At 42.6% G+C, this 9,752-nt stretch overlaps 1 gene segment (V, D, J or C); it reads right to left on the bottom strand.

Annotated features, from left to right (window-relative positions):
- Positions 1–3,333: 3,333 nt before the first annotated feature.
- Positions 3,334–7,551, bottom strand: LOC308697521 (Ig heavy chain C region-like). The segment is given in 5 exons: positions 7,158–7,551; positions 6,278–6,346; positions 5,047–5,337; positions 4,627–4,944; positions 3,334–4,401 (listed from the first exon to the last, which is right to left on the bottom strand).
- Between the last annotated feature and the right edge of the window lie 2,201 nt (positions 7,552–9,752).

The raw sequence follows: 9,752 nt of genomic DNA, 5'->3' as shown, positions 1-9,752 counted from the left end.
GACTAGAAAGTATCTGCTGTATATCCCCTGTTCGCTTTGAACTCGAGGAACAAGCTCTATCGCCCCTTTGCTTATCAGTTTTGATATTTCGGCGCGAAGTAGGTGTGCTACATTCAGCGGTACCGAAGTTTCGACGCGCGCTGTGAAGCGCGGAGGGCGTCGATAAAACTGTAGCGAGAAGCCTCTCTTTATAATGCCTAAGACCCAGTCCGAAACCCCTGAAAGCGCTGCCCATGCATCTGCATGGTTGGCTAAGGGCCGGATACAGAGCGCGCTCTGTTCGCCGTGCGACAGAGGTGCTACGGGGCTCACAAACATAGGCGTTATGCCTGCGGCATTTGAGGCGGGGGGCGCGCTTAATACAGCGGGCGGAGCGCTCGCCCTCGACCTTACAACAGTGTTTGACTGAGTGAGGGAGGGCTGCGCGAGCCCCGTGGGACTCATGTGTGCGAGTAGATGTGGGCTGGGAGCGGGCACATTTACTGCTTGGGGCGCGCTGCTTGTGTAAGCAGCGCGCGCGCTCACAGGTCTCGTTTTTACAGAGAGCCTGTGATCTGATAGACATAGTGTTCGTGGGCACTGAGTAGTGGGCACTTTTACTATGTGGGGGGCGCAATCGACCTGAGTCGATTTTATTTGCGCGAGCCCTGAGTGCAGGGCTGTGCTTATGTGTATGGATGGGCACAGAGGAGTGGGCATCGATACTACATTTATAGCACCATCGGCCGTGGCCGGGACACCAGAAATCACACTCTTTTCGAGACATATCTGGGTAGCCGTAAAAACGGCTTTTGAGTGCAGGCAAGCGGGCACTTGTACAGGCTTGCGCTTCGCAGAGAACGCTGGGACAGCCGCGAAGCTTGGGGCTGAGACAGCGAGGCGCTTGGGTGGGAGGCCGGCCGCAACGGGACTCACACACCTGCGCTTTCCTAGGCGGGCTAGGACTTCTTCGGGGCCTCTGGTTTCACCACAATCCTCGGTCGCGGCGCGCGCGCGGGGCGCCGGGCGCACGATCGAGAGCGGGGTCTCGAGCCGCGCTGTTGAGGCTGCTGCGAAGAGGAGGCCGAAGGCGGGGGCTGAGGCTGTGAGGTTCGCGGGGTCCGTTTGTCTCGACCCGCCGCGGAACCAGAGCGCTTCGGTAGGAAGTGCTTGAAGGCTTGAGACGCTTTCTGGGCTTCGGTAAATCTCTCCACGAACTCGGAGAGAGAAGAACCAAAGAGGCCAGCGGAAGACAGCGGGGCGTCGAGAAACGCGATGCGCTCGGAATCGGCCATCTCCGTGAGCGTCAGCCATAAGTGCCTCTCAGCGACAGTGGCGGAAGCCATAAAGCGTCCCATGGCTTGTGCGGCAGCTTTGGTGGCTCGGAGCGTGAGGTCCGAAGCACTCCTCAAATCCGCAATACAGACAGCATCAGGTCCAACCTCGTCCCATTTACGGAGGAGATCACCCTGGAAAATCTGTAAAGTAGCCATGGTGTGTAGCGCTGACGCGGCTTGCCCAGCGGCGGAGAATATTCGCGCGAGCAGCGTCGACGTCATGCGGCAGGCTTTTGAAGGCAACACCGGTTTAGTCCGCCGTCCAGCAGAGGGCGGGCACAGATGGGTCGCTATAGCCTGTTCCACCGGCGGCAGAGAAAAGTAGCCTCGTTCATTCGCCTTGTCCAGTGAGGAGAATGCAGGCGACACAGATGAGCGCGTACGCGCAGAGTAGGGCGCGTTCCAGGCCTTCGCAACTTCTTCATGTAACTCAGGAAGAAAAGGAGCGGGCTTAGATTCCGGAGAATTGCGCTCACCTGGGAGGAAGCTACCATTGAGCCGGGTGCGAGAGGGGGGCTCCGGTGCAGACCACTCGAGGCCGAGGCTCGCCGCGGCCAAAGCGAGTACTCGCATGAGCTCCGTCTCAATGTTGGCTCTCACTGAGGGCTTTCAGGCAGGAGGCGCGAGGTCCTCAGAGCTCGCCCAATCCTCGCTGCCTGAAGCGAGGAGAGAACAGGAATCCTTTTCCCCCGACGCGGCCTCCGAAACAACTTCCTCTGATGAAGCGGCGGCAGGCTGCGGGCGCTGAGCATCAGGAAGTGATTCGGGGGAGGTCGGTGAAGCTGGCGGGCTAACCGGCGAGCTTGATCGAGGTGGAGAGGGTTCCGGGACCCGCTGCGAGCGGCGCTTCTTACAGCGCGGCATCGCGGCGGAGAATGCAGGCTTCGAGAAGGATGCCAGGCGGGTCCTCAGAGCCACCATAGGCAAAAGCTCGCAGTGAGGGCAGCCGCCGTCAGCGAGCGCGAGCGCTGCATGGTCCTCACCGAGGCAGGAAACACAGATGACGTGGTCGTCTTCCCCGGCGAGTGGGGCTCTGCACGAGCCGCAGGATTTAGGCATCTTTAGAAAGACGCCGCTCTTTTAGGGGGTGAGTGCTACGAGAACACTCACACACACACACAAACAGAGCACAATAAAGGATATGGGCGTCGGAAAGCGCAGCAGGTACGGCTGTAGAAGGCGGCGTAGGCCAGCGGCTTCGAGGGCTCGTCCCGCTGAAGTGCTTGCTTCGAACGACGCTGCTTCCGTGATCCAGCCATGCGTGCGCTTCGCTGAAGAGATTAAAATCAAGTGAATCAGCCTTCTCGAGCTCCTTTTATAGAGGTAAGCCACGCCCGTCTCGGCGGGAAGTGGCGAGGAGGGCGCGAAGCGCCCTCATTGGTCTGATGTTGCATCAGCCTGCGCTCGATAGGCTTATGCAGTTGCCGCAGAGCAGCCAATGAGCAGACAAGCCGTCTTGCTTCAGCTGTCTGCTGCTGCCGCAACGCGTTTTACATATATGAAAAATTAAAGGATAATTTTTGCTTCAGTGTTTCGTGAAAAGAGACTTTTTCCCGTAGCGTTTTGATAAAACGCAGTACGAGAGAACTCTCGTAAGAGAACGCGATTAACTTGAGAAGGAAAAAAAACTTACTACAGTATTCGGATCCTCACTCCTCGCAATACCTGCACTCTGAGGTAGATTTTCCATTATTATTATTCCTCACAGCGCTGCCAGATGGTGTAAACCCGTAGGCTACAATGATATGATTAAACTTGTGTTTTCTCGAGCTGATATGGGGGGCGTTCACAGGCTTGCCTTTTGAATGAGCTCTAATGAGCTCGACTGGAATCGCTCTCTTTTAATACAGATTTCACAAGATGAGAATATTTGTTTTTTTATATAAATTACCTCATTTAAAAGAAGAGAATTCAAGCTTCATGCCTGTGTGTCTGTTTGCCTGTTTGACTGAGTATTCGCTGAGTTACAGTTCATTTTCGGACGCGTTTCAGAATGGACTACACTTACAGAGAGAAGGCAGAACTCGCATCACGTTTATTTTTCTTTATTTGGCAAAAAGCACAACACTTTGTTTTTATTGTGAGTATACACAAAAATAATACACATTTAACAGAATCGATTGATGTATGAAACTTGCTTGTAATATCAAAGACAACAGAGCAAAATTAATTTCTTTTGAACTGAACTGAAAAAAAGCGAGCTGGTATTGCCGGCGATACCACCGACCTCAGGGGGTTAATGCTCAATCATAAGTTAATTATCTCATTAACTTCAACACCACTTTAACTCTGTAGTGTGCACACATAAACACTGAGCAGTGTTAATTTAACATGGGCGTTTTTCTGTGTACTATTACATAAATCTTACCTGTTTCATTTACATACGACTGACAAATATAAATCACATTCAGATTATTGATTGGTTTATGTTAAAACTATGTAATCCAAATGCATGGAAATTTGTTATGCAATTCAAATACATAAATCTTATTTTTAGACAAAAAATTTTTTTTGAGTGTATGTTTCGTGTGATTATATTTTTTTGCATGCAATAACAAATTAAACATATAGTTTTGACTGTAATTTGGCTTTGATGTTTGACCCTTGAAGAACGTTGATACAGAAAAATGCACAAAAAACTAAAATCAAGATTTATGATCTGACCAGACAACGACAGGACAGAAGGACTGGAGAGCGTACAAGTGAACAACAGATGCACATCATGATCTGTTAGTAGAGTTGCTTGTACATTAATAATCAGGACATTCTGGCTGTTTAGGTTTGATTGTTGTAACTTGTAATGGAGGTCTTCTATCGCCCATGTTGTCGTGTTTGACTGCGCAGGTGAAGGTGGTTCGGGGATCTTCATACTCTTCTTTCTTCACTGTCAGAATACTGAGAACAGACATTGAGTTCTTTTGGTGGATGTGAGCGCTGGTTGATCCCTCTATGTAAGGCTTCTCTCCCACTCTCCACATGATATGAACATCGCCAAGTTTAGAGCTGGTGACCTCACACACCAGAGAGACCATGTCTGTGTTAATCATATCAGGTCTGTAAATGACAACTCTGGGTTTCTGTCCGTCTGAAATGGAGAGAGTCATAAAGATTAATAAAAAAAAAAAAAATCAATCAGAAGTATCAAACAATATTGAATAACAAGAGTTTGACAAGCCAGCTTTTGACAGTGTGTCTAAGCATTTAAAATGTGCTTGCATATTTTTTTTTTCATACAATAAAACGGTGTTCAACTTTTCATCATCTATGAATGCATATAGAGCCACAACGTTAATTATTTGGATTGACTTACCTCCTTTATCAAAATGAATCTCCTTCTTGATGTCTCTGTTATTATTTGTGTTACGAATACTGCAAGTGACCATTTCACCATCAAACCATGTATTTGAATCAATGGTGATGTGGTGGATTCTTATAAACTGTGAATTGTCTTGAGAAAAGTTTATATTTCCTGTTCCACTGCTTACAGGTTCATTCTTCACTGTGCACAACACTGAAGCTTCTTGCACTGTTTTTTGTTCATCTCCAGAAACAACAGCTTCCAAGACAACTTTATTATTGACAAATAATTCTCTCACAATTGGTGGCTTCAGCGTCAGTGTAAGTTTAGCTGTTAAAGAGTAAGAAAATGAATATGATTTAATGTGTAAATGTGGATTTATAGAAGTAAGTGTATGAACTAGAGAGAGCAAACCAATATTAGATGACTTACTGTTGAAGTTCTTCTTCACACTAATCAGTTTTCCCTGGTGTGTGACCTCGCAGGTGTAGTGTGTAGATTCATCCCATGTCTCACCGCTGACTTTATAACGACTGTATGCTGTGTAATGACCTTCATCATTCAGTTCATACTCCAGTTTTGACTGTCTCGGGCTGTTGATATCATTTACTTTCCATTGTACGGTGAGGTTCTTGGGGTAGAAATCCTCAATAACACACATGACTTGTGTACTTTTCTGAGTTGTTACAAGAACCAAGCTCAGGGTTGGTGTTTGTGAATTCACTGAAATTATAACAAATTATGTTTATACATACAATGTTGAAAACATCTGAAGTTTTGCAGCAACAACTGTTATTGTCTGTCATGACCTTTTCTGAATGGGTGTCTAACTGCATGTGCTACATGGCTCAAAAGCTGGCTTGTCAAACTCGTGTTATTCAATATTGTTTGATTTAATTTCCCATAAACATTCATAAGACTGACTTTAAAGGACTTGTCTCCAGTTTTTACTATAGGGTTCTGGATGAAATCAGTCAGCCCAGCTAACAGACTTTTGTTATAAGAACGTTCTCCAAATATTCAGTGTTGGTTCTGGGAACGTGAAAAATGTCCAGTTTTCTTGAAATTAGAGGAACGTGTTTTTTAAAAGGTATAATGTTCCTCAAACGTTCTTTCAACTTACTTTTGATTTAAAATTCAACATTATAGGAACGTTGATTTCTAACATTCCAAGAACATAAAAATATCCAATTTCCTGAATGTTAGAATGTTATTTAAAGGTTAGTGTGATGATGATAAGAACACAAACTACAACTTTATTCAGACACAGCCTCAGATGAACTGAAGATAAAAGACATTAAAGGTATAGCGGAGGATTTTTTTACTTCCGGGTGGATCACCTATACTATTGGTCCTCCTAATTGTCAATCATCAATCAAACTTATTCAAAAAGTGGAGAGGGCGGGTCTTATCTAAAATTCGGAAAGATCCTCCACTATACCTTTAACTCTCTTAAGATCTGATTAAACAACTCCACAAACAGCATTACCAGCTTCACTTATTACTAACCAGACTGACTTTATTTCTGTCACACGTCTACAGATGATCTTATTGAGAATTAACAGAGAATTAGTTGATGTCTTATTGAAAATGTTTAATTTGAGGTCTGGATATTCTGGCTGTTTACTTTTGCTAGTTGCAACTTGTAATGGAGATTCGGTACCTTCCATGTTGGCGTGTTTGACTGCGAAGGTGAAGGTGGTTCGGGGATCTTCATACTCTTCTTTCTTCACTGTCAGAATAACACTGTCTGTTATTATAAGTGTCATGAATACTGCAAGTGACCATTTCACCATCAAACCATGTCTTTGTATCAACGCTGATGTTGTGGATTCTTATAAACTGTGAAATGTCTTGAGAAAAGTTTAGATTTCCTGTTACACTGCTTACAGGTTCATTCTTCACTGTGCACAACACTGAAGCTTCTTGCACTGTCTTTTGTTCATCTCCAGAAACAACAGCTTCCAAGACAACTTTATTATTGACAAATAATTTTCTCACAATTGGTGGCTTCAGCGTCAGAGTAAGTTTAGCTGTTAAAGAGTTAGAAAATGAATATGATTTAATGTGTAAATGTGGATTATAACACAAGTTGTATTGCTTTGATTTAATTTCTCTTAAACATTTAGACGACTGACTTGAAATGACTTGTCTCCAGTTGTCTCCAGTTTTTACTGTTGGGTTCTGGATGAAATCAGTCAGGTCATATCCAGTCTTATCGATTCATTTGAAATTAAGAAAATTGGCAAGTGCATCCATAAGAAACCAACGACCACGGACAGGATTTTCATTAAACAATACATTAAATTTCGTTTTGTTTTTCACCAAACTCTATTGTATACCCCAGAACACTTGAATTTATGATACGTGTCATACGGGACCATTCTGTGATGCTTTCGTGCCTTTTTTAAAAACTTCATGCTGGTCGCTATTCACTGCCAGAAAATGATCCTTTTGTGGACATAAAAAGAAAGAAGGGCATGCAGCATTCAAGTCAATAAAATCTAAATGAAAAGGACATTCAAATAAAGAACAACACTTGCCTTGACCTCGCACAATATTGAAGGAAAACAAGCAAAAGATGAAGCCGAGGACTTTTAGAGGACCTGTCATTTTGAGCTCAATTCACAAGTGTCTTTTTTGGTCTTTGCCTCTGAAACTCTTCTCCGCTTGGGGATCCACGAGTTGATCCAACAAGTTAATAATTTACCCAAGTCAAAGTTATGTCTTTTTACACCAGACCTCTCTGTGCACAGACAATATTTTCATGTACATTAATAATTTCCCATTGCAAAACATGTCATTTAGAAAATTGAGCTATCTATTGAACTGGTAAAAACTAAGAGGTAGAAAAATGTTTGATACAAAGTATTATAATGTGCTTAAAAAGCACAAAACTAAAGTTGCTGTTGTCTCCTAGATGGTCCTCCTCATCTCACACTGAATTAAAAATAAATATATAAACATGATTGCCATTTATTGGACTTTGGACTTTTGGTAAACACTGAAAATGTTAAACTCAAAGGTCTTTCACTTTATTTGCAAATGGTTGTTATGTCCTAACTAAGTTTTGCCAGCTTTGAATCAAAGGTTGGTCAGTAGTTAATGATAATCTTGTTTTCCTAAAACTATATGAATGCAGTGAATAAAATAAGACTATTTGATGGACAAGACTAATAATGTATATGAAATAGTATTTGTTTGATCAATAACTTGAGTAACAGAGTTGAGCTTCATGAATTTAGGTAAATGTAGTGAGATTATGTTCTTGTCCTCATGTCATGCTGAGAAAGTGTCCATGATTTCACTTCTTGATTTTCACAAATTTGTTATCTTCAAAATAAACGTCAGGTCAGGCCATCAGTTAATGTCTGTAAAATGGGGAAATTGTTTATCTGCATCTTTTTGTGTGTCAAATGGAGTAAGACAGGGCAGCATTTTGTCTCCGTTTTTATTTAATGTATATATGGACGACTTGTCAAGGCTTTAAAATGATTGCGGAACGGGCTGTAGGGTTGGCAACAGTACCATTAACCACTTAATGTACGCTGATGACCTTGTTATTTTCTGTCCATATAGCACGGGGGTTACAAGAGCTGTTGCATCATGTGTGCTCTCAGTATGGAACAGACTTTGATATAAGATACAACTCAAAGAAAAGCATTATACATATTCTTCTAGTATTTGGACTCACTGGCTTATGAGCCTATACAGGAGATAAATGTATGTTTTTTATGTATGTCTCCTTCTTTTTTTTTGTAATATGGACCATTATTCACGTGTCTGAAATAATAACAAAAAAAAAGTAAAAAAAAAAATAAACGTCACTGGTAAAACATGTACTATACTAAAATACTCGAGACATGTTTTTTTCCTTGACAAATTAATTTTATGAATTTAGGTCCTGCGGTGTGATATGAGTTTACAACATACAAATAGAGAATAGTACAGACAGTCAAGATACGAATGGCCGTATAGTGAAGAATAAGGTGGATAAGGAGAAAGAAACTAAATTGTGAATTTGATGCTCTCTTTTGAACAGTTCAAACTCCTCCATCACAATCGATGTATTTCTCCTTCACTGCATCATATCATGACTACCCAGATAGCAACATTATTTCGGCCTGGATCCGGCCCACATCCGGCACTTGTGAAATACGGATCTGGCCCACATGCAGCGTGGACTGACGGCACTTGTGTGGCCCACTACTGTTTGCCAGATCTGGGCCAGAAGCAGGCCATAGCAATGCCACATGTCAGCCAAGAGCAAAGAAATAAACCAGAACTGGACCTTATCTGAGCCACAAAACCTGTGTATATTAAATATGGAGTCATCTCAGCCTTAATAAGCCTGTTAACAAGCAGAATCACTGAAGGAAAGAAGAGAACAGAAAAAGAGACGAGCAGAAACACAAGAACTACAACTAACTTCAGCCACAGTCTTAGATGAAATCAACTGAAGAGAAAAGAAGACATTAAATCTGTGAAGATCTCAGCAGAGGAGGATTAAACAACTCCACAAACAGCATTACCAGCTTCACTTACTACTAACCAGACTGACTTTATTTCTGTCAGACGTCTACAGAAGTTCTTATTGAGAATTAACAGAGGTTTAACTCAAATGTGTTTCATTTAAAGTCACCATAAGAATGATTGGTGTTTCCATTAGTTGGGCTCTTAACTCTTAGTATATCTTAACTTTTAGACTTTTTTGGCTGCTGTGACAGTGTGTTTGTCAAACACATTTGCAGCAGCAAAGAAAGCTTAAGTGAAATGTGATCAGGTGGTGATGGTTACCTGTTGATGGTTTTATAATCATCATTAAATAACCTCATTCACTGATGTCTTTGGAATCTAACAATTGTGTTGATCTGTTAATGCTTTCACATCACAAACCCTGTGTTACTGCAGCATGAGATCCAGCAATATTATAACAATCAGTTTAAAGCTTTTAACAAACATGAGATTAAAATATTAGCTTATGCTGACACACACAGATATCAACAAACAGCGTATGAATCTCAACAATGGTGACAATCACAAATATTTTGATAGATTAATTCAGAACATCACTGAAAAGCTACTAATTCACAACAAAAACAACAGCAAAAAATAAAAGCAAATATTTAGAATCAAAC

Source organism: Scardinius erythrophthalmus, assembly GCF_964197995.2.
Source record: "Scardinius erythrophthalmus genome assembly, chromosome: 1".
Lineage (NCBI taxonomy): Eukaryota > Metazoa > Chordata > Actinopteri > Cypriniformes > Leuciscidae > Scardinius > Scardinius erythrophthalmus.
The sequence above is the reverse complement of the archived record's forward strand: the minus strand, read 5'-3'. Positions and strand labels throughout refer to the sequence as shown.